This window comes from Notamacropus eugenii, chromosome 1 (genome assembly GCF_028372415.1).
Source record: "Notamacropus eugenii isolate mMacEug1 chromosome 1, mMacEug1.pri_v2, whole genome shotgun sequence".
NCBI classification, from domain to species: Eukaryota; Metazoa; Chordata; class Mammalia; order Diprotodontia; family Macropodidae; genus Notamacropus; species Notamacropus eugenii.
The window spans coordinates 741,328,179-741,354,746 of NC_092872.1; the positions used below are offsets into that span (position 1 = coordinate 741,328,179).

Consider the following 26,568-nt stretch of genomic DNA (forward strand, 5'->3'; position numbering starts at 1 on the left):
TATGGCAGGCAGAGCTCCTTGGGGAACTTGCGTTCCCTAAGGAACTTGAAACTTAACAGGAATGATGCTAAAGCTTATACAGGAAAAGTAGTGGACTCTCTGGCAGATATACTAATTAGGTGATAACTTACAACCTTGGTCATAGGTGTCATTCACTACTGGAAACCAGGGAAAGGGGTTTCTCAGAGGTGTATTTTTTTGTCTGTTTTATCTATAGCAAGATAACTTTGAGAGTTCATGCCTATAGCTTGACCTCTGGATTGAATATGATAACTTTGGGAATCAATATATGATAATTCTGTGGTTACAAGATAGTCCTGTTTTTGTAAGAGAATTTCTTTAGAAGTCAGCTTGTTCTTGTGATAGACACAGATAGTTTGTCTTACGGGGATCTATTCATGAGTTATTGCTAGGCATAGTGTCCGTGGGCTTGGGAGAGGACTCTCAGGGATAGTATTTTGAAGCTAGAGAGAATGTGATTTTGGAATTGGGGTCCAAGCACAAGCACCCAAGTACCTTTTCAGTTTGTCATTTCTTTCTCCAGTTCATTTGGCAGATGAGGCAAACATGGTTAAGTGACTTGCCCAGGGTCACATAACTAGTCTCTGAGGCTGCCTACAAGCATTAATTGTTTGGTCTTTGGGAACTCTGGAACACAACCCCCCTACTGCTGCCCACAGGACTTGCACTTAGCCCAAAATTAAAGAAAAAAAGATACAGCATCTTCCTGGCTGTGATTCCAATTCTATCATATTACCTTGATCTCAACACAGCAGGTCTCGCTTCTCTTCCCCCATTACATGTGCCTCTAGCCTCTGGATCAATATTGGCTTGGCCTGAATGTGGTGTCTGCTTTGATAAGGGCCTGAGTGTAATCACTGAACACACAGTTCTCTGGCTCCGACACAGCCCCATTTCCCCTCGTGCCTTTAGCATTCCTGTCTATAATTAAAGGAAGACTCCTTACTGGGCTGAAGGTTCTATAAAAAATAAACTAATAAGTCATAAAGTGGCTGGCCTGAGGCCAAGAGTTGGCTGTTGCTCCTGTTCCCATCCCTTGGTGAGGCAACTGGGGAGAGGCCAGGTTCTCATAGCTCAGGGGCCAGACTTGTCCCCCAAGAAAATGGCTCCAGTCAATGACATGTCCCAGTAATGTCAAAATAACCAAAGTGAGCCTGTTGGGGAATAATAATAAAAATAACTATAATACATAATTCTATAAGAGCTTAAGCTTTGCAAGGCTCTTTCTTCACTGTAGCCAAGCAAGAGATGGTGTACAAATATCAATATTCTTATTTTATGTAAGAAAAAGCAGACTTAGAGAGATGAAGATAGAGGCATCGTGCTACAGTACAGTGGGAACTGGGGGTCTGATGATTCAATTTAAATGAGCCTCATGTCCCTAGGCTTCAGTTTCTGCATTTATAAAATAAGGGGGACGGGTTTATTAACCTCTAAGATCTCATTCATTTTGAAGTGACTTACCTATTATCACATAGGTAGTGTTAGAGGAGGTATTTGAACACAGATTTGAAATCCAAATGCACTTTTTTTCTTTAAATTTTATATCCATGTCTTTTTACACATCTGATGTGTCCAAAATGGCTTTTCCTGATTCTTGAACATGGCTACTCTCCTGACTCCTGCCTTATCCTACCCAATGGAATTCTTCCTTGAGAATACAGCCAAGCAAAACAAGTCAATATGTTAACCATGTCTGGAAATTAAGCCACATTCTTCACCTATATTCTACCCTCTCTGTCAAGAAATGACTAGACTTTGGACTGATAAAAGTGCTGAAATCTTTCCAAGATTGTTTTCCTTTATATTATTATGATCATGATATAAATGGTTCTCCTGTTTCTGTTTATTTTGTTTTGCATCAGTTCATCCAAGGCTATTCAAATTCCTCTGAATTCACACACACACACACACACACACACAGGCACACACACAATCACAGAGTTGTAGGATTTTAGAGTTGAAAGAGACTTTAAGGCATCTTCACTTGAACATACCAGACATGTGTGCACCCAGCCTCTTCTTGGAGATTTCCAAGAAAGGGGAACCCACCATACCTTGAGGCCACCCATCCCCTTTTGAACAGCTCTAATTATTTGGAATTTTTCTCTGGCATTAAGAATAAACTCGCCTCTTCTCAACTTTGACTCATTGCTCTTAATTATGACCTCTGGGGCCAAATCAAACAAGCCTCACCCCTCCTCCTCTTGACAGCCCTTGAAATATCTAAGGCTAGTTATCATGTCCCCCCAACATATGGCTGCTTTCAACCAATTCTCATGTGACTTTGACAGCCCTCATTTCTTATGGGTAAATATATTCCACTATACACACATACAAGGTTTCTCTGCTGCTAAGAACATTTTTGTCTATATGGAGCTATAAAATCTCATATTTTATACCTCTATATAGACAAAAATATTTATGTATATATAAGTGTATATATGTGTTGTACGTGTTTCCAGGTATATGCCCAGAAGTATACATAGTTTAGTGACTTAGGGGGATAGGCTTCCAAATTGAGGTCCAGAGTGGCTGAATCCTATCCCATCCCCACCCATAGTGCAGTAGGTACTGGTTCTCCCTTGGCTCCTCTAAAAGTGGTCATTTCCCTTTCTCGTAATTTTTGCCAACTGGATGGGAACTCAGGGTTGTTTTAATTTGCATTTCTCCTACAACTGGGTATTTTAAAAAATATGTCTCTTGATAAGAGTGTATTCCTTTATTTGAAGTTGTCTCTTTTAATCCTATCGCCATTTATCTATTGGGAAATGATTGTTGTTCTTGTGCATGCATATCCATTTAACAAAGTCACAGGTATTTATTAAGCATCTGTATGACGGCACTACTATCTGCTGGGTGCTGAAGATACAAAGACAAAATGAAATGGGCTGTGCCCTCAGAGAATACTGGGGAAAACAGACATATGTATACAAAATAGATCTTTACAGCTTGCTATTATGAATCATAAAATTCACATTTATATGGTACTTTCAAAGTTTATAAAACAATTTTCCATTAGTATACCCCTATGAGGTAAGTGAATCTCCTTTTGGCAGATGAAGAAACTGAAACTGTGAACGGTTGAGTGACTGATCCTAAGGCTCCCTTGTTCTTGGGGCCTTTCTTGATGCCCTAAAGCAGGAGTGTCAAACAATAGAAATGAGTGCATAAAGACTTTGATGGCCACAGATGAACATTATTTATGTTATGCTGTATTTTAATTTATTTTGTTCAATATTTCCCAGTTACATTTTAATCTGGCTCATCTGCATTCAAGAGTTTTGGGGTTTGTCTGGGATCCTCTCCATGAATATGATAGCTCTGTGACTGTCAGTTGCTTCTTCCTAAAAACTTAGCTCAGATTTATTTTGTATGTATCTACGTACTGATTTTCTGTCCACTTAGAATACAAGCCCTTTGATAGCAGGGTGATAGTCTTTATCACCTGTACTTATCGCAGTACCCAGCACACAGTAGGCACTTAATCTGGGTTTGTTGATTGACCCAAAGTCTAAGGGAGGAATGATCCAGGAGAGATTTTAACCAATGTCTTCTGATTGTAACTCCCTGAAGAATACTTGCATTTCCCTCACTACTGGACATTTTTAAAATCAGGCTCTTGATGATGCACATTTAGTAATTAAAAACTATCCCTTTTTGTCATTTGTCCACTTATCTATTAAGGAATAACTCTTGTTTTTATACATGGATATCCATTCAATCAACCCGCAAGCATTCATTAAATGCTTACTATGTGCCAGGTGCTATGTTAGGCACTGAGATACAAAGAGAAATGGTCCACGTCATTACAGAACTTACAGGAGAGAAGAAAATGAAGAATGCCAACCCCCTCATCCTTGGCTTACCTGCTCCTCTGTCCAGGTGACATGGAGGCTGGGCAGAACACACAAATAGATTGAGATCATATGAAGAATCAATGAAAGGTGCAGGAACAAAAGGATCCTTCAATCAGTGAATGGACAGTTTTCCCTTCAGTTCTGTCCCTGACCAGAGATCTCTGTGTCTCTCTGCCCCCCCCCCCTTTTTTTTATCAAGATGACAAAACTGGTGAGAGGCAAGAAGGGGTGCTTTATATAGAGAAATAAGGCAAGTATCCAGCACTTAAGGCTAAGACCTCCCCTCTTGTCCCAAGTGTACAGGAATTCAGCTCCACTTGGATAAAACATCTAAGTGGGTAAAATGCCAGGGAACTCTGGATATAAGCTCCTTCCACTGGGGCACCCCTCCCCAGGAAATCAGTTTTCCTGGTCAAGTATTGTGTTAGCATTGACCTAATTTAAGCCATAATCCTGTCACTAATTTCTGTAAATAAACTAGGACAGTTTCCTTCAAATGAGTCTCAGTCTCTTCATCTGTGAAATGGTGAGAATAACTTGTGCTCTCCTTAATTCATAGGGTTGCCTTGCCCTACTTCCTACCAAATTTTTCATCTTGAGTGTCAGGAGGCCCAGAAAACACTACAAATGCTCAATCAATATAAAACTGTTAAGAAGTGTGAAGTTGAAATTTCCTTTTTAAAGACCAAAGAGCCTGAGCTGTCTATCCCAAGAGTCTGATTAGGGATCTACCCAGTGGACTGGGTTTTGCCTACTCAGAAAGGGTATCATAGAGGCCATCAGAGACAGGAGGGATGATAGAAATGATCTAATTCAATCCAACTGGGACCTGGGGTTCCCTCTATGACATAGATCCTTGATCATAGGGTATCTGGTCAAAATCAGGTATTGTGCCGTACCTATAGAATCCAAGATCTTTTAAGACAAGGGCTATTCATTACTATTATTTGAGTCAATCAGGGTTAGGTGACTTGCCCAGGGTCACACAGCTAGTAAGTGTGTGAAATCTGATTTGAACCTCTGAATTCCAGGGCCAGTACTCTATTGTTCATTTTGGTTCCTTTTCCCCTAATGCTTAGCACAGTGTATTGCATACAGTGGGTGTTTAATGCACGCTGGTTCAATTTAGTCATTGGCCAAAGAACTATATATTAATAAGTCGACATTTCTATAGCATCTTTAAAAGTTTTTTTTAACATTTTTATTTAAAAGTTTAAGTTCCATATTCTCTTCCTCCCTCTCTCCCTTCCCTCCCACTTCCCTAAGATGGTAAGCAATCATGTATAGCTTTACCCAAGTGGAATTTTGTAAACCATTTCCATATTAGTCATTTTGTACAACTTGCAAAGCACTTTAGACATATTATCCTTCTAATGTGAGACTCACAACAACCATGTTAAGGAGATGCTTTTATTTCCATTTTATAGATGAGAAAATAGAGCCGAGAGAAGTGCTTGCTCAACTACTAAGTGTCTGAGGCAAGATCTGAACTCAGGGCTTCCCAACCCTAAGTTCAGCAGTCTATCTTCAGTTGCCACTAGTATCATTACAACCATAAAGTCACAGTTTTAGATGCAGAAGAGACCTTAGAGAGCAATGACATCTCATTTTACAGATGGGGCAACAAGCAGCATGGTTAAGTGATTTACTGAGGACCACCCAGCTCATAAAGGGCTGAGATAGGATTTGAACTCAGGTCTTCCTGATTCTGTGTCCAGCACAGAGTACCCTCCAGCTGCCTGTGTATAAATATCCTCTACCCTTATCGTTATAATTTGGCTTTATTCCACTGGGGTCCTCCCAATTCTTTCTCCACCCCACCCAAAGAAATCGCAAGAGGCTCATTTCCTAATAAATTATTCACAACGGCCTTGGTTTTGGTGATGAAGTCAGAGAAGAAAATTATTTGGAACAATTTAAGGGCTTATTGCTATAACTGATTAAAATTAAAAAGCAGCTCAGAGATGGGAAAAAGCTAAGTTTATCAAGCTAATTGCAGCTTCCATAACCTCCTGTATGAGCACTGAGCCAGCTCTTTATCCTCTCCATCACAGATTCATTGTCTGATGCTTGGGACAAAGCCTTTTCTGCGTGATGCTGATCACACAAACCCCCAAGAGTCACAAAATCTCTAGTTGGAAGGGGCCTTATTAGCCACAGAGTTCAAGCCTTGCTTGAACAGGTATCCCCTTATCCCCTGTACTGTGCCCCCAACAAGTGGTCATTCAGCTCTTAGCAAGGGAGGGCAAATTCACCCAGTTCCAAGGGAATCTGCTCCACTTTGGGAGAGCTTGAGCTCTTTTTTTTTTGTTGAAAACTTGAATTCTTTAGGAAATTTTCCTTTACATTAAGCCAAGGTTTGCCTCTCTGCAGTGTCCACTCACTGCTCTTGGGGCTGAGTAGGACACAAGACCATACAGGGTGGGGTGTGAGGAAGAGGAAGTTGAGACAAGTTGGCACCTTAATGGCTACTTGGAGGCTTAGAAAGTTGCCCAGACACAATGCCAAGGTCACACAGCTAGGATGAATCAGAGAGTAATTGAACCCAGGACTTTCTGGTTCAAGGAACAGCTTTCTCCCCACTTACTGAGCAGTCAAGGAGAATAAATTGGGTCCTTTTTCCACCTGCCCAGCATTTAGCACAGTACGTGACACATTTCTGCTATTCAGTCAGTTGTGTCTGACCCTTTGTGACCCTGTTTGGGATTTTCCTGGCAGAGATACTGGAGTGGTCTGCCATGTCCTTCTCCAGCTCATTTTACAGATGAAAAGACTGAGGCAAACGGAGTAAAGTGAGTTGCCCAGGGTCACACAGCTAGGAAGTGTCTGAGGCTGGATTTGAACTCAGGCAGATGTGTTCCTGATTCCCAGGCCAGCGCTCTATCCACTGTGCCACCCAGCTGCCCTCCTGACACAGTAAATATTTAATAAATGCTGTTGACTCATGGCCTGATGGCTATCACAGTCTTAGGAAATCCTCTCTTCTCCCAATACCGATAATAATAATAATACCTACCCTTTATATGGTAGTATAAGATTTGCAAAACACTTTATAGGGATGATCTCATTTGATCCCAACAAAACCCTTGGAGATAGGTTACTAGTATTACTCCTATTTTATATATGAAGTAACTGCCTGAGGCAAGATTGGAACTCATGGTTTCTTAACCCCAAAGCCATAATGACTAAATACATCATAGAATTACATAGCTGGTGGGGATCTCAGTATCCGTCTTGTCCAGTCATTGACTTCAACTGCACATTCCCAAAAAGCTGGATCACAGAAGAGCTAGGCCTGGTTCACCGGGTCCAAAAAATATATATAAATAAAGGCAAAAACCATCCTAGATACTCATTTCTGAGGTGAAATTCTCTGCAGAGCAAATGTGGCCAAACCAGGAAATGAAGAAAAAGTTCAAAGTTGGGGAAAACAAGTCATTAAGGAAGGACGACTCAATGCACAATCAACCATTACTGGTGCCCAGTCTCATCTCACCCTCTACCACTCCTGCATGTCCACCCTGGATGTGGCCCCAGGCAGTCCAAAGAGGAAGTCCCCTTTGGAAGCTACATGCTTGGCACAGCCTCTCCCTCCCCCGCACCTGAGCAAACACCCTTGGGCAAGGCCAATGTGTAGATTACCTTGGCTTCCATCTCAGCCCACACCCATGTGTCCCCATCCTGATTGATTCTGGGTGAGAGTTATTTCTTGCCTTCTTCCATTTAGCCAAAACATCTCAGCAGGAGGGTTTTGGGGACGAATCTACACTCAGGAATTCTTAAGAGAGTGTGACTTTGGAGAGGGTTGGGTGTTGGTTTCCTGGGGTTGATCAAAGGGCTTCCTGGCTCTCTCTCAGAAGCTTGGAACACTGGTATTTCCCTGGGGTCCATGCCCAGCAGTTTGTACAGCTGTCTCCTGGTTAGAGTTGGGTGTACCACATCCCCATGAGCCTCTTCATAACCGCTGTGAACGGAGCTGAAATGAAATCTTACCACTTGGACATGGAAGAAGAGGAAGGCAGGAGGCCTGGAGGTTCTGTCTTAGGGAGAGAGACACTCAACTCTTGGTCTGGGTGCAGACACAGCTCCTGCAAAACTCCACTGCCTTTCTGAGGAGACATTATGCTGTAGGAGTGAATGTGCCATCTCATTCTTTTCTCTCTTGCCTCCTTCCCATCTCCCATTGACTCTTCAGAAATTTTATACTTCTCCTTCATGCACTTTTTGGTTCCAGTCAAAATGGCCCATTAACTTTTCTTCAAATGCAGCTTCCCATTTCCTGTCTCCACACCTTGTTCCTTGAATGCTCTACCTCAGTACTTCTGCCTTGTCAAATCCATACCTTTTTTAGTGTTGTGTCCTGAGAATGAGAAGACCAGAACAACCGGGTAGAGGAAAGCATGGAGCAAGTAAGGTGCAAGGCAGTTATAAACCTTAAAAGGGACCAGGTTATGAAGGGCTTTCAAAGACAAACATAGAAGTTCCTATTTGATCTTGTAAATAATAGGGAGTCACTAGAGTTCATTGAGCGGGAGGGTGATATGGAGGAAACCAGGAAAGCCAAAAGGCAGAGCTGGAGTGAGATGACAGGAAGAGTCTGGTGTGACTGGATATGTGTTCATATAGCATGTAAGAAGTTTGGAGAGGGGGAAAGGGGTAGGTTAGGAAGAGCTTTAAATGCCAGAAGACTTTACATTTGGTTCTAACTGTCTTACTGAGTAGATGTGTGTGTGTGTGTGTGTGTGTGTGTGTGTGTGTGTGTGTGTGTGTGAGGCATCATCAGAGCTGAGCTTTAGAAAAATCACTATGGAAGCTGAGTAGAGGACAGATGGAAACTGGAGGAAAATAGAATCAAGGACCATAAATAGAAGACTATGTTAATAATCCAGGAGAAAGGTGATGAGGGTTTCCATTAGGGTGGCAATGTGAGGACGGAGACGGGGGCACATGCGAGATATCTTGTGACATGACGAGACTTGGTAACGGAAGGAGTATGTGCTATTAGTGAGAGTGAAAACTTCGGAGTCCATAGACGTTATGAGGCTGGTAGAGGTCTCAACAGTAAGAGGAAAGTTTAGAAGAGGGGGGAGGGGAAAGATAATGATTTGTGTATTTTATATGTTGAGTTTGAGATGCTGAGAGCACAACTAGTCCAAAATATCCAAAGACATATGATGACATGCAGCTGTAACCCCAAAGATCTCGCTCTCTTTTTCTCTCTCCATCCATCCATCCATCCGTCCATTTACCTGTTTGTCTGTCTGATACATCTATACCTGCCCTTAAATTGTAGCTATCTTTATTTATCTTTAATATATCTTTATATGTCTTTATACATAATTTACTATATATTTTTACATATATTTTACTATATGTATACATATATACACTATATCTACATATTTCACTATACATAGCTTTACTATCATTCATTATCATATAAAGATATGATAATTGAACACACGGGAGCTGATGAGATTCCCAAGTGAGATAGTATGATTGTGTCCGTCCTTCATTGCCGAAGAAGACCATGCCATCAGGGATATGATGACATGACTTGCACTTGACTTTGTTTTGAGTGAGGGAGGGCTGTGCAGGTCACCAGCCTCACTTTCCCCTTCTGAGCCACCTGAATCCAGTGACCAGATATTCATCAGGATGACTGGAGATGACCCAGGATGCACTGGGAGGCCTTGGGTCCTTTAGGCCAAGGTGTTTGCAGGTCCTGTAGGATAGTATGAAGGAAAAAAGAGAAGAGAGAGTCAGAGAAACACAATATTAATGGGAATGAAACACATAAAATTTAAACAAAGGAGACTATAAGATAGATGTCAGATAGGTATAAGGAGAACCAAAAGGGAACAGTGTCTTGATTGAGGTAAAAGATGTCCAGGAAGAGAAGTGATTTATAGTGTCATCATTCAGAAGGGTCAACAATTTGCATAATAACAACAACATTATAAAAAGAAACATTGTAGTACTGGTGTCTATGGGGACACGAGAACACTCAAATCTTGGAGGCTTGGCACATGGAAGCCTTCTTCTGCTTGGACCTACAGGTCAGAACCAGGAACAATGGATGGAATGTACAGTCTTAAGTTTTAAGGGAGAAAATCCATCTTAACAAAGGGAATTATCTCCAAGTAGAATTCCATGCTTAAGCAGTAGTCTCCAAGTCTTAAAGTCAAGGCTTACTGACCTCTTTTGCAGGATATTTTGAGATAAGATTGTTTCTGGGTGATGGTTGCATTAGATGATTCGCCAGTTCCAAGATTCCGTGATTCTAAAGATAAGGTGTCTGTATCAAATAGACCGATCATGTCATCACCATGTGACAGCCTGGCAATTCCTTTTGATTCACTGTTCCATAATAAAGAGGTTATGTATCATTGCTTGGTCACAGCAACAAGGTGGAGGTGATATGATGTTCTTGTCACATAAATGTGGTTGAAGTAACAGCAAGTCCAGGGACTTAGAGACTGTAGGGAGCTAAGATGTCATTGAGCGCAAGCACTTCATTTTATAGGTAAGGAAACTCAGGCCCAGGGATGTTAAGATTGGCTGACTGACTTAAGAGCAATAGGTCACATGGGTCACATTTGACAGAGGCAGAATCTGTAAAATGGAAGTGTTTATTCTTGTACCTGCAGTCTGTGCCCACCCTCCCCAGGGACCCTGTGTAAGCAAGGGGCAAATATGTCACCAATTTGAGGAAAGTGTTTTGTACTGACTAAATACCTTCTTATAAATCTAGTAGACTGGATTTCCATAAATCTCTGAGGCTCAATTTCCTCTTCTGAAAATAAACATAATTTATATTATATTCATTATTGTATTGATATATTGTATAATTATTATGCTATCATAATAATTATTAAACACAATTAATATAATAGTAATAATAAGTATAAAAATAGCAGCTGTTGTCAGAGTAAAATATATACATATACATATACATAAAATATATACATATACATACATGTGCATATGTGTATGGATATGTGTATGTGATATACATACATATATATATATTATATACCTCTAGTGCTTTGCAAACCTTAAAGAGCTATGTAAGTATGCTTAGCACAGCACCTGGAACACAGTAGGTGCTTAGTAAATGTTTATTGATCTATGTATTGCTATAGTTATTCTTGTCAGTTTCCTATTGAGCATGGTTCTCCCTGTTTCATCCCACAGGCAACGGCCATTTATCTTGGCTCCTCCGACAGAGTTGATGTATTACCATGCTACTCCCAAAACATGTAGCATCTGTAGGCTGTACATTAATAAGTATATTTGTTGAATGGATTGCTCAAGGGGGAGAGGGGAGCAAGATCTAGGAGGCAGAGCAGTCAATGAAGCATGGAAAAGGTAATCGTGAATTAATCCAGGCAAACATCACTTTCCATCTCAAGGCAAAGATTGTCAGTGACAAATACTCTCCCTATCTCTGTCTTCTCTCACCCATTTCTATGCTTTTTCACTTTAGAGAGACACATAGAATTTTAAAATTGGAATTCATCTCAGCAGGAAGCCTTTTAACAATGTCTGTTACAAGTGGTCAACCAGACTTGTCATGGAGAAAAGAAGAATGGTGTTCTGACTGAGTCCTGGACTTGGAATCAGGAAGAGCATGGTCTGAATCTTACTTCAGGCATTCACTATTTGTGTGATCCTGGGCAAGTCACTTAATCTCTTGGGGTGTCAGTTTTCTCATTTATAAGATGAGAAGGTTAGACTCATTGACCACAAAGAACCTTTCCAGCTTTCAATCTAACGATCCTGCAGAGGTGAGGATATCACACACAACTGAAGCAATCCATCCCATGGACAAACGCTTTAACTCTCAGAGATCCATCCACCGACCATCAACAAGCACTTATTAAAGATCTTATTGGTAGGTGGCATTGTGCTAAATTCCAGGGAATGTTCCTTCTTATATTAAACTGAAATCAGCTTTCTTCTCATATACATTCTTCAGCCCAGTTTTGCCCCCAAGAGCTAAGGGTTATTCTGATCTCTCTTGCACATGACTCATCTGTCTTTCTAAGAGAACTCAGACTCTCATCTCTGGACAGTTTCTTTGCTATATTTTATAAACCTAAGCACCCTTTGAATGGTCCATCCTCCATTTCTAATATTGCTCAAAGCTCACTGTTCAACAGATCCTCACTGGACGCCCCACCCCTAAGGAACACTAACAGAGCTACTTTCCTTGGAGTCACTCATATGTCTCATGTGCTTCCATTTTATAGCAGGTTCTCTGGTCTTAGGGACAGTATGATATAATAGAGCAATGGTTGAGCTCCAAGTCTGAAAGAGCTGGGTGCAAATTCTACCTTTGGCTTATTAGCTGTGAGACCCTGGGAAAGTCACTTTTTATGTGCTTCGATTCTATCACAAATACAGAAGAGATCTCATAAAAATAAGCTTGTGGAGGGGGCTGTTTTGCTTTTGTCTTAGGGCTTCCAATACCTAGCAGAGTGACTGATATCCACCAACAATCACTTGTTAGGGACCTCTTATATGCTTGTAACTGTTCATATAGTCTTGTGGAAATATAAAAAGAAAGACAGAAGTCCCTCACCTCAAGGGGATTGCATTTTGATGACTCAGTTGATGTTTATTAATAATCGTAAAAATAATGATGGCTAGCACTTATAGAACATTTTAAGGTTTGTAAATCACTTTACAAATAACACCTCACTTAATCCTTACAACAACAGACAAAAGTAGATGACATTATTATCCCCATTTTACAGATCCAGAAACAAGCTGAGAGGTTAGGGACTTTTCCAGGGCTGGACAGCTGCTAAGTGTCTGAAACTGGATTTGAACTCAACTTCTTGATTCCAAGTACAACTCTTCCAAATTTCCCATACTACCTCCACACCCAGTCTGTGATACTCAGCTGAATGGAGATGTGGTGGTTATTAAGTTTTAGAGACTGAAGCCAGAATCCCACCCTATATGACTCTTAAAAGCATATTAAGAAGGTCATGACTCAGGAACAAAGAAAAAATTCTAGGTCTCCTCTTCCTTCCTTCTGAGAAATAGGTATTCATACAACTGGCCCAGTAGGGACAGGGATGGGTAATAAACTTGTGATTTCATTTCTCCCATGGGAGGAAACTTTTATTATATGGATTGGCAGCTTTTCTGTATTTTACACTCTTACAGTGTTGCTCAAATGTTTGATTAAAAAAACAATAAAACATTAGTCAATTGTTGGTCATTGTCATCAGTGCCAAAATTCTAGCCACTATACCTTCCTGCCAATTCTCCCCATCATGATCAGAGTGTACATGTGAGGAGTGAATAAAACATATCTGGAAAAGATAATTTCCCTGATCCTTGTCCTCCTAACCCTTCAGTATACAATAAGTTCTGAAATCAAGCTGGGCTATTTCTTCCTGTTGTCCACTCTGACCCTGGTCATTGCTGATGAATAGTGGAGAGATGGACATGATCCAAATGCATTTATGGACTCATTGTGCTCATCTTCTTGGAGGAAGCAAATATTGCTCACCCACCCCTCAATCAAGTGTACATCCTGAGTCATTTCCCTGGTAATCATGATGGATTTTCAGGGAGGATATTTCCATTCAAGTGTAACATATGACAGTCACTCATGTAAAGGTCTTTTCCATGTGTCGTGTTATATTATTATTATTTACTACAATACTATGAGTTGAAATAGACAGGTTTCTCCCCCTGGGGCCAAGCAGAACCTCATCATTCTTTCTCATGACAACCCGTTAAAACACTTGAGGACAGTGATGATAATTCCTCTAATTCTCTCCTGCTCCAGGCTAAACCTGCTTAGTTCCCCCTGACAAAATTCAGGCAGTTGAACACAGGGGAAAGAGGAATGGATTTATTGTTAGAAGACTTAAGCTCAAATCCCACCCATTTAGGCATCACATGACCTTGAGAGAAATTCCAAGGGTCTTCCCCTCCCAGATGGATTCTTTTGTGAAGGCAAACTATGCCATCTTTTGCCTCAGTTCTTACCTAGCCCTGAACACTGAATGGGTGTTGCCTCAGAAAAAGAGACCTGGGAAAGACCTTAGTTTGAAAAAGCCAAGGTCTCCCACTGCATCCCTGGACACCTCCAGTCGTCTTGACTTTTTTCTTGCCACTGGGCTCTAAGGGCTGACTTTGCATAGCTCTGGCTTACTTAAGCCCAATTTGCACCAAGCCAAGATACGACCCACACAGGGTCATTGTTCCTCTTCCAAGGAAGGATGAACAATGATATGACAATAATCGCATGATCTTGAGCAAGTCTTAAAATTCTGGGTCTGTTTCCTCTTCTATGTAATGAGGGGGTTTGACTGGATGACCTTTAAAGTCCCTTCCAGCCTCAGAATTTGTGAATTTAATTTTGTTTAATAAACAGTGTAAACATTTATTATGTGTCAGGTGGAGTTCTGTGGGGAGGGGAGGAATAAAAAATAGAAGTCCTGTCCTCAAGGGGCTCATATTCTACTGAAGGGAAGGGGTGTTGAGAAACACCATGTACTCAGATAAATAAGTGCAAAATATGTACAAAGATATTCTCTGTGTGAAATATCTTGACTTCTGGGGAGCACAGAGAGCCTAGGGAGGGTGTATTAACCTATTTTGTGTGTCCTGGACCTCTTTAGCAGTCCGATGAAGTCTTGGAACCCCTTCTCAGAACGCAGTTTTTAAATGCATAACATAAAATACATAGGATTATAAAGGAAATCAATTATATTGAAAAACAATTATTCAAACAAACAAAAAACATTCCCAGTTGCCAGGTCAGAAACCTCTGGTCTGGTGCGGTGGGAGTGACTAAGAATCTACCTGTCCTTTAGAGCACCAAGTTGATCACTAGGCGCTCTGAGGAGGAAGATTGCTTCTTCCAGATTTAGCAAAGTTAGGATCCCTGGGAGGGGAGCTATCCACTCTCTAGACAAACAGGTGCTGGAAAGACTCTAAGTTCTTAGTTACGGTTAAATCTTGGGAAATGGCAAGAGTGCCCATCTTGCTCCTGGGCTGTCTTCAGTTGCTGATTTATTGTCCTACTAATCAGAGCCCAGGAAATCATGTCTCCTTGAGCAAGATGCCCCTGTGGCTGCACTTGGGAAATTTCTATATCTTGACCCTTCTGCAGATAACTCACATAAAATCAAAATGTTATGTTTGGCTTTTATTTTTTATTGAACAATGCCCCATTGATTCAGAAATCCTCTCCAGACAGCTCACAAAGAAGGCTCTTTTTATGCAAAGTTTAGGAAAGGACAGAAAGGTTGTAACTTTTGAAGCAAAGTGGAATCTTCTCCCCAACCTACCCTCAACACCAACACACACACACACACACACACACACACACACACACACACACACACTGAGAGAAGGGGAGAGAGGGAGACAAGAAAGGTCTCAGCAAATGTGTAGAAAGATGGAGAAAAAGTGAGAAAGTATGTTACCTAAAGAGAAGAGGATGGGACAGACAGCACAGAGATTCCACTGGACTGGGAATTGGAACACCTTGATTTTATTTCTATTTGCATGACCTTGGAGAAGTTATGTTACTTTTCAGGACCTCATTTTCTTAATATGAAAAAGAATATTTAGACTAGATAGCTAAAGTCATCTTCCTTCCTTCCTTCCTTTGTTTCTATTTTCTTTTTCGTTCTTCTCTTCCTTTTCCTTCCTTCCTTTCCTGTCCCTTCCCTTTCCCTTTTCACTTCTCTTTTCCTTTCCCCCTTCTCTTTTCTTTCCTTTATTCCTCTTCTCTTCCTTTCTCTTTCCTTTCCTTTTCTTTTATTTCCATCCTTTCCCCTTCCTTCCTTTCTTCTTTCTCCTCTCCCCCTTTCTTTGTCTCTCAATCTCTGTTTTTTTCTGTCTGCTTATTTCTTTCTCTCTGCCTGTCTTTGTGTCTGATTCTCTCCCTCCCTCTCTCATTCCCTGAAATCATCAGAAGTGAATTGCTTCCTCAGGACTGACTGTCCTCAGAATACTCAGCCAACTATTAGTCATTAGACCTATAGTCATGGGTTGGGCCATGAGAAGTAGGAAATACTGCCTATAATACCTCCTTAGAAGGTTTTCTGGTACAGAAGGCCCTTTGTAACCTAAAAGATTTCAAAAATGTGAGTTCTGGTCATATTTTACAGATACATTCTCTTCAACACAATTGAGATGTAATCTCTCCTTACGATGCCTGAGTTATGAGTAAACAACAGGTTCCAAGTGTCCTTTTTATCCATCCCCTTCCTGTCACCCAATAATAATGAACTCTTGCCATATCCATACTTTAGATGTCCCATTGCTATTAATTTTTCTCTTGTTTACTATGAGTTTTACAAAAATCCTAAAACACCTAAAAACATTTAAAGATACCAAAAAAAGGATGACATAAGAAAGGGTTAACTTTTGCTCTCTAGAATTTTGTTCAAAGCTGCACACATGCACAGTATTAAAAAAACCTGAAAATTGCCCTCTTTATATCCTTGGCTATATTTTCCCCTAGGCATTTAAAACAAAGGTTTTACAGCCCTGGGATAGTCTATCAATAGGTTTATTGTTTTGTAACAGCAATCCTGAATTCTCCTAAGGATTTCCTTGGGCCATGACTCAGCAATAGCAGAGTTGGGAAGCAGGCTGAGCCAGCAGCTGTGGTGGCAGGTGTCCAGTCACAAGTGTCCTGTGACAGGTGTAGATGAGGAACTGTCACACTTGACACACTGTGTGAACTGGGAGAACCTAGGCTCCAGCCCTGTTCCTGCAGCTTTGGATTCATGTGAGCTGAGGTGAATCTTTCACTTCCCCAACAGTCTGTAAAAGGGGGAAGTTGGTTTAGGTGACCATTTGTTTGTGATGTTGTTAGGGGGATTCTTGGTCAAATAAAATTGAACTAGAGGTGATAGTGACTTCCTTGAAAATTAGGGAGACCTGGGTTTGAATCTTCTCCTTGATTTTAAGTGGCAGGGGTAAGCAGAGAAGGCCTTGCAGGTATGAGAGACAACTAGTGCAAAGGTGTGGAGATGAGAGATGGAAATTCCTCATATAGGAAACATTAGTTAAGAGTATGCATGAACAGGCAAATGACACGGTCACATATAAGCTTTTGGAATACCAGTTTGGCAACTGTGTGGAGGATGGAGAGAAGAAGTAGAGACTTCAAGAAGGGAGTGAAGGCTTCCCTTTCATTTTAGATGGAATAATTATCATGCAGAAAGATGATGATAGACTAGAACATTGGGATGAGTCTAATAAGATGAAATGCAAAAATGGGTAAATGTAAAGTGCTATGCATGGGTGCAACAAGGAAATCATCTATAATGTAAGGAAGGTGTGGTTGCAGAGAAAGCCATGTAAAAAAACCCTGGGGGGTTGGAGCATTAGTGTGCTGCCAACTTAAAATGAGATGGCAGTGGGTCATGCCAGACCCAAGCCCAAACCAAACCAAACACAACTCAAGTGGGATCAATCTTCGATTATCTCAGTGTTCTAGAACATGAGGGTGGGAGTGAAAGTCCTTATGTCCTTGCTCTGGATCAGACTGAATTGGATGTTTTGGGTCCAGTTTGGAATGCTACCTTTTAAGAAGTACATGGAAGAGCAAGTTGTAGTATGCCTAGAGAAGGGAGACTGATGTGCTTGTTTGCTGTTCAGTTGTTTCAATTGTCTGACTCTTCGTGACCCCAATTGCGTTTTTTTTTGTTTTTTTGCAAAGATATTATAATGGTTTGTCATTGCTTTCTCGCTCTCATTTTACAGATGAGCAAACTGAGGCAAACAGGGTTAAGTGACTTGTCCAGGGTCACACATCTAGTAAGTGTCTAAGGCTGGATTTAAACTCATGAAGATGAGTCTTCCTGGTTCCAAGCCCAGTGCTCTTTCCACTGTGCCACCTAATTGCAGAGTAGACTTAAAACCACTTCTTATAGTGATGAACTAAGGGAACTGAAGATGTGTGGGCTAAGGAAGGGCTCTAATATGAGAGATGGAGCTCATTCGTCTTGGCCACAGGAGTGAGAAGCAGATGCAAAGTCCAGGAAGGCAGATCTCTGCTACTTTCCTAGTAATTAGAACTGTTTATAAATGAGGAGTGAGCTTCCTCAGTCTGTCAGCCTGGACTTCAAAATCATGCCTCTGTCTCTGTCTCAGTCCAGAACTTCCCTCAGCACTTGGCACCTCTTTACCCTGGACCATCTCATTATCCCTTATAGCTTTCTCAACCTGGAATATTCTTCCACAAAGCTGACCCCCCCTTCTCCAAATGGTGAGTTTTTCCTGGTACTTCCACTCTGAGAAGGGTCCCAGGCTGACCTTCATTCCCTTCCCAGCCTTGTTCCTGGCTTCCAGTGTCAGAGATCAGATTTGAACTCAGGTCATCCTGCCTCAAGGTCTGGCACTCTTGGTGCTTCCTGGCTTCACCAGGCATGAATAGGTGCTTAACAGATTTTTACAGAATTGAATTAAATTGGATGACTAGCCAAAGAAAATTTTTTTAAAGTGGAGAAGCATAATCAGATTTTGGCATTGCAAAGATTACTTGTATTATTAGTTTTACTTAACTGTTTTACTTTTAGAAGAGACATCTCACTAGAATACTTCTGTGCTATAAGAAATGACAAGGCAGATGGTTTCAGAGAAACCTGGGAAGACTTATAGGAACTGATGCCAAGTGAAGTGAGCAGAACCAGGAGAATGTCACACACAGTAACAGCCCCATTGCAAGAATGATCAACAATGAAAGACTTAGCTTCCCTGATCAATACAATGATCTAAGATAATTCAGAACAACTCATGATGAAAAATGCTATCTATCTCCAAAGAGAGAATGGATGAACTCTGAGCATAAATCAAAGCATATTTTCCCACTATTTTTGTTTTTCTTGTTTATTTTTTTGCAACATGGCAAGTATGGAAATGTTTTGCATGATTTCACACATCATTTTGTTTGCCTTCTCAAAGGGTTGGAGGGAGGGAAAGAATTTGGAACACAAGTCTTTTTAAAAAATGAATGTTAAAAATAAATAATAAATTTTTTTGAAAAAAGAACAGATTCTAAAAAAAAGATCTCTTGGGCAATCATATGGACAGTGGTTTAGAGGTAGGAAGGCTGGTTCGGAGGCTCTTACAAGATGGTGAGCAGGTTCAGCGTTCTTGACTGATCGGCCTGCTTTAGAAAAGGCATGATGATGTGTAATAGAGGTACCTTGCTCCCCATAATGGAGCATAGAAGGCATTCTGTAATGTCTAGTTCCAGTCTACTAGCAGTATGGAGATGAGGGGCCATTCTGATTGACTGTGGAACCACATGTAACCAGAATACACTCTGGTAGATATTAACTAGTCCAAACAAATCTCCCATTCTTTTCCTCTTTGTTGTTGCTTGAGGAGACATCCCATAATTCTCTGGACTTGGACCCTCCCCACCCTAGGGCAACATGTGGACTGTGAATAAGGGCCACTGTTTGCCTCTTTGCACCTGTCCTTTCATGCCTTAGGTGAAGGAGTATTAGAAATGGGTATGAGCTTCAGAAAGTCAGAATGGTGAACCACGAGAGATCTGGGCAGAATCCATGCCGGGTTTGCTGCCAGCTGTCCTAACAGTGAGGGCCCAAAGAATGACTCGAGGGACCAAGCCCAGGAGGGAGCTGAGATGAAGATATTCAGGGGCTATTTCACATTTGGAAGTGAACTTGGGATGAATAATCCATAAATACTGCTTTAAATCTGAGTCCACTCTCTGTAGGCACTGAGGTGATAGAGGGGAGAGTGTTTGTGGGGGCTGTGTTTGTACCCTTCTTGCTCTATCACTTTGTAAAAGTTGATTGGTAGTGATTAGTTAAATGGAGCTGGGGCTCTACTCACTGAAGGCTAACAGTGGAGAGAAATGCATTGGAATGGTAGTTTAAGATGATCTCGTTAGAGAAAAACATTCCCAAATTCTCAGAAGTACTCCTAGAACTAGAGATGTAGCTGGCCTCTCTTTGGGGAAGTGACTTCAGTGTCTCTATACAGTATTTTAGGCAAGAAGATATTAAGGTTTAAAGTAAGATGTTTGAAAAGAAATAACAAAGGAGGCTATGGATGTTTATGATGATAAATTAATGAGATAAGTAATACGTGACAACTGAATGAATTAGGGGATTTATGGAGAGAGGAAAGGTCAAGATAATTCCAGAGTGTTGGGTCTAGGTGACTGGGAAGAGAGTGGCACCATCCACAAAAGAGAGAAACTAAAGGAAAGGGCAGGTTTGGGAGAGAAGATGAATTTATTCTGGTTATGTGGAATTGGAGGACATCAAATGGAAATATCTAACAAACATCTGGAAATATGAGACTCAAGTTCTGAAGAGAGGTTAGGGTTGCACATGTCGATTTAGGAATCATCTGCAAAGAGGTGATAATTAAAGTTGTGGGAATGGATGAGATCATAAAAGGAAGAATTGTAGAGAGAGAAGTAGGCAGAACTCAGAGCCTCAGGGGTCTTTCATATGAGGGGGGCAGAAGAAATGTGAATAGACAACAAAGAAGAGAGAGAAGGAGAGTCAGTCAGTGTTAGTGGTTATGGTTTTTCCCAGAAAGCATTTGGTCAACTTTGTTGTGATCCTAGTCCATGGTGGGCCCATGCTATTTTCTAAAGGGACAGAGAGAGAGAAATTGAGAATTATTTTCAGCTGAGAGACTCTCTCCTTCTCCTAACCCAATTCACTTCCCTTGATCAAATGAGGATTGCTGTAAACTTGACTCAACTGAAAACAAACCCTGACTCACTTCAGAAGAGGAGAACAAAGGGGGAAAAACCCAATGAAGTTTTGCCAGCTTCTGAGATGTTTCCTGGTATCTGAAATATATTCCACTGTTTTATGAGCTTTGGATGTCTGTTCCCTTTCTACTTCTAAAATGAGACACTTCTTTAATTCTCCCTCCCTTCTGTCTATCCTCACTGCTGTCCAACCTTCTTTATAAGGTGTCGCTATGTTGTGCATAAAGCTAATGAGTCTTCTTATTTTTCCTTTCCCTATTCATCAGTCAACAAATTCTGTAAGATGTGAATATGGTCCCATAAGAGAGAAGCAGACTACCAGTTCGATTTGAATTGACAGAGACATAACTTCAAGGAAGGAGGTTCCTCTGCCCTGATAGGACTACACCTGAAATAATGGGTGCAGTTTTGGGAACTTCATTTTATTATAGTGAGATGCTTTGTTACCCAGCGACCACTTCTCATTTTTTTCTCCTACATCTAAGGAGATGCTCCATGAAAAGAGAGACCAGAGAGACAATTCCTGTTTCCAGCTAGAGACGGTGACTACCCCTTCCTGCTTCACTTGGAGTTTTGAGCAGAAGTTGTTAGAAAGACTAGGTAATACTGTTTGTACTTCATACTTTTTCTTTAGTTTTTACCTAGACCTTGGTTCTTGAACTTCTAGTTCCAGAAATTGCCTGTCGTTATGAATCTCCTGGTTGCTGAATTTGAGGTGGTGACTGTTTTGTGGTCCATGTTGTTTAATTAAGGAGATTATGACTCTTCTATCCATTCTTTTCCACAAATTATGGGTGTGCATGTTTGGGTTTCCATTCAGTCTATTGAATATTTGGGCAGGACAAGGGAGAAGGGCTAGAATATAGTTGGATATCAACGTCTCTAAACAAAAGTGTTTGTCCTATTAGCTGTATATGCACTTCGCTGTGTGTGGAGAGGAACAACATGGGTGTTTGCACAATGAATGATCTTTTGTGACCAGCAGGTATACTGTAGCTTCTTAGAGAAGCACCATACCTCAAAGCATACTCAAAACAATAACTGATAAGACCTCTGCTAGTGACTTAAATTGAGCATGACCTGGTGGATAACTCAAATATCACACTCAGCCAACTAAGCACCCTTGCTGGATAATCAACATAGTGACGTGCTGTCTTCTTCTAGTGCAGGTTTATGGAAGATAACACCTGAGCCATACAACCAAAGGTCATGTAGTTGTATGGTTATATAGTTACATAGCTATATAGGTCCTTCTCACATTAGAAAGTGCATTGATAAGCTAGAAAGCTTTGAGGGGATAACAACCAGATTGGTGAAGGACCTTGAGTTTATAAGGATGGTTAGAAGGAATTTAGGATATTTAAACCTGGAGAAGACAGATTCAAGGGATTATGTTAACTATCCTCAAGTACTGAAAGACTATTTATTCTGTTTTGTCCCAGAGCAGTGGGTAGAAGTTTCAAAGAGACAATTAGGCTTAATGTTGGGGGAAAAATCTTTCTAACAATTAAAGTTATTAAAAAATGGAATGAGTCGTCTAGAGAGGTAGTAAAATCTCATTCATTGGGAGTTGTAAGCAAAAAGTTAGTAGGTGATCTTTGGACGTACTGCAGTATCATAGAATGGTTATTTTTGGCTCTGTGTTGTTTTGTTCAGTCATTTCTTAGTTGCGCCTAACTCTTCATGGCCCCATTTAGGATTTTCTTGGCAAAGATACAGGAGTAGTTTGCCCTTTTCTTCTCCAGTTCATTTAACAGATAAGGAAACTGAAGCAAATAGGATTAAGGGACTGGTCCAGGGTCACACAGACAGTAAATCTAGGTAGTAAGGCAGGATTTGAACTCAAGTCTTCCTGACTCCAGGCTGGGCACATGTATGTAAGGTGAATTTTAATGTAAATAAGGTGGACTTTAGTGTGTGTAAAGAGAAATTTTGTTCAGTTTCCCAGGACCCATAGCCATAGCAATTTCCAGTTCCCAAGTACCAGATATGAGTTCTCACAGTTATGACTCAAAGCATCTCCACCACTCTTGCACAGTTATATAATGGTAAATAACGTAAACATCCACTGCAACTGTGCAATGGGATACAGGGATAAAGTGATGTAAACTTGTGAGGCTCTCGCTGACAATATGCCTTCTTTGTCTATTGGTCTATAAAACAGGTGGTCACCAACCAGTGAATGGGAAACCCTTAGGGTTGAGTGCACAAATGCTGTGTGTGCTTTGATTGGCCCCCGTGAAGGCTTGGGGAGGGGAAATCTGTGTTTGCCTCAACTGGCCCCCATTGAGGCTTGAGGGGATTTAGGGGAAGCACAAGATGTGCCCGTCTCTATTGACCCCATGGAGACATAGAGCTAGTTGCCCCCCTTTCTCACCGGTCCCTGTGAGAAGGGTGATTAGGGAATGCTAGAAGAGTTTGTGTTCTCATTATCAGCAACCTCTTCTGAGAGAACTAAAGGAAGATTATTAACCCCTTCCTAGTGTCTTTCCTGTCCGACCAAATTAAGAGTGAACCTGTGCTAGCAGCCCTCAAGTGTGCTGTGTTTATCTGTCTTACAGCACACTATCCACTGTATCACCTAGCTGGCTATACATTGGGGGCAGAGAAATACTGAGGTTCCTTTTGGTTCTGAAATCCCAATAAATGGAAACTAAAATCATTAAATGACTTGCCCAAGATCAACCAGCTGGAGCCAAGGTTCAAACCCTGGTCCTTCAACTTCAGACTGTACTTTTTCCCTCAGTACTGCACACTTCCTCTTCAGATGGTACCATCTGTGTTGCCAATCCTGAGGATCTGCAGGTTGTCTGGCTTTACCTTCCAAAGCTGCAACATGGGTAGCCAAATCCCGGAAGACTTGCTAGGAGAGCAGAAATCAGGGGTAAGGTGAGGATAGGTTGCTATTCCCCATAGAAAAATATTGTTGGGGAGTGAGCACCTCACCTATTAGTTTCCAAGTGTTCCTTGTGTGTGGACAAATTCTAGGTCAGAAGTTACAAGAAAACAAGAAAATAATCTACATTGGATATTGTAGGATATAAGGACCTATTGAATAAAGGTTTTGAGTAGTGGAATGGCACCATCTTTAAAAAAAGGCTTATGGAAGAAGGCAATGACATGAGAGAAAGGAGGTGATGAGATTGATGGAAGTCAAAATGGAAAAAGGAGGATGAATTTGAAAGGGATTTGGTGACTGACAAGATAGGGGAACAATAGACTAAAGGCCTTTGGGTATGGGAATGCGGAAGAGAAAAGTCTGCATTGGATTTGGGAACAAGTCTACTAGAGATGAATTTATTAATTAAATCTAAACACTTCTGCTTAGAAAGAAAGACAAAAAGGGGTGAATCTTCCATCTCTGATACCAGCTAAATTTCTATTTATAATTTGTGGTATTTCTAAACAAAAGACAATACACTCCAATCAGGAAAATCATGGTTACAGGGCTCAGGGAAAAGTTCAGTTAACAGTTTTGATTCTTCAAACAAAACACCAATTAATTGAATTGTTAGTGTATTCTGGTCAAGGGTGAAGAAAGGTAATGACCTTAATGAGGTCAAGGTGTTGACTTTAAGTCTTGTTGGCACCAATGTATTTTCCAGGAGCTCAGTGATTTTTCTTAAACTTTTACACCATTTCCTCTTAGAAAGTGATTGGGGTTTTGGAAAGAAGGATGTGATTTTTCAGTGTAGGACTTTGGGTATTGATAATTAAAAAAGACTAATGTAGTTTCTCATTGAGGAGAAACCAAGACTCAGATATTACTCTAATATTCAGTTATAATAGTCTAAAAAGAGGATGGGAAGGGACCTTGTAGATTCGCACAGAGAACTATAAGAATGGGAAGACCATCCACAGACACAGGAACTTAAATGAACACAGAAACCTTTGCATATTGAACTGAACATGATAGTCACAAAATTTCCTACTTGTCTGTGTCCCCTTCCTATCTATTTTCTGATCTCTTTTGTGTATTTTTTCAGTGTTTCATTTATCTTCTTTTCTTTTCATCTTTTTCCTTTTGCATCATTCTCGCTATCTTTTCAAAAAGTTTCATTTATCAATTTATTCATTCATTTTGCATTGCAAACCCTGAAAGATTACTTCTGCTTCATGAGAGACCTCTAAGAACAAAGCAGAAGAGTTAAATAAAACTAATGATACAGTGACCCCATCTTAAAGTGACTTAAAATTCCACATCTGTATCATCCCTTCCACTTTCTATTAAGAAATAACAAAAATATATTTTATCCCTCTCTTACCCCGCAGTCCATTGGAAAAAACAAAATGAAACAAATTTATTGGAACAAATGCACAATCAAGGAAGGCAAATTCCCTCAATGTCTGTATTATAAAAATATATTTTCCTGTTATAATATCTAAATTAACTATAAAGCACATATGAAGAAAGATGCTATCTGCATCCAGAGAAAGAACTGATAAATAAAAGTATGTATAGAGCAATTGTACATATATGTGTGTGTATATATATGTGTATATATATTTATACATACATACATACATACATACACACATACATACATGCATACACATACCTATTTGTGTCTAATGGCAGCCATTTCTTGGGGGGGAGGGAAGACAAAAGAAATTTATAGGTTAATTTTATTGTATATTTGGAAGGAATACTGTGTATAGTAGATTTGTAGTTTCATATGTAGACATCTTTTTTATTGTATTGTGTTATGGAAATGCATGTTTTATTTTATACATTATATGTATTTTTTACTCTAATTCTGTCCCATTTCCATAATAGATAGCATGTCTCATCATTGTTTATCTGGAATCATGAATGGCCAATATATTGATTATAGTTCTTATAACTTTCAAAGCTATTTCTATTTATAGCGCTGTTATTTTATAAATTAGTTCCTTGGTCCTGTTCCTTTCATTCATCATCAGTTTATAAAAATCCATGTAATTGTTCAGTTTTCTAATGATGTCATAATATAAATTGTTCCTGTTCACCTCTCTCTCTCTCTCTCTCTCTCTCTCTCTCTCTCTCTCTCTCTATATATATATATATATATATATATATATATACATGTACATATACACATAGATCACTCTGCATCAGCTCATGTATGTTTTTCCTTGTCTTTCTGAAATTAGCTGTTTCCTTATTTCGTAAGGCACAGTCATATCTGTCGCATTCAGATGCCACGTCGTATTCACTTATTCAGTAACTGGCTGTGCCGCGACAAAAACCTGCTATAAACACGTTTGTACATATAGTACTTTGGCCTCTTTCTTTGATAGTTTTCAAATTTAAGCCTAGTGGTAAAATACCTAGGTCAAAAGACATTCGGTGTTTAGCAACTATTTTGTGTTTAATTCCAAATTCCTTTTCAGAATGGCCACACCCATTCACAGATGCACCAATGTGTCATTTTCCCAGACTCCCTCCAACATTTATCAGTTTCCTTTTTTAAGGTTTGTGTGTATGTGTGTGTGTGTGGTCATCTTTTCCACTCTGCTGTGTATGAGGTGGAATCTCAGAACTGCTTTAAATTTTTCTGATCAGTATGATGCAGAACATTTTAAAAGGGAAGCTAGGTGGTACTTGTGAGTAGAATATCAGGTCTGGAATCTGGGAGACTCATCTTTCTGAGTTCAAATGTGACCTCAGATACTTATAATTTGCATGACCCTAGGCAAATCACCTAATCTCATTAACTCAGTTTCCTCTTCTGTAAAATAAGCTGGAGAAGGAAATGGGACAACTATTCCAGAATCTTTGCCAAGATAACTCCAAATGAAGTCACAAAGAGTTAGATGACTGAAAAAAAAACTGAACAAAGAGAAGATTTAAAATCTGACTATAGATATCCTGATTTTTTTCCTTGAGAATATCTGTATATATATATTTTATTCTTATTAATTTGATATTGATATTAGATATGTAAATGT

At 40.2% G+C, this 26,568-nt stretch overlaps 1 long non-coding RNA gene across 1 annotated transcript in view; it reads right to left on the reverse strand.

Moving 5' to 3' along the window:
• Nucleotides 1-5,135: 5,135 nt before the first annotated feature.
• The window catches only part of LOC140520886 (uncharacterized), a 42,445-nt gene continuing 21,012 nt past the window's right edge, over nucleotides 5,136-26,568 (reverse strand). The window contains exon 3 of the long non-coding RNA XR_011972712.1: nucleotides 5,136-9,606. This is a non-coding gene — a long non-coding RNA (uncharacterized lncRNA). The remainder of the gene's footprint in view (nucleotides 9,607-26,568) is intronic.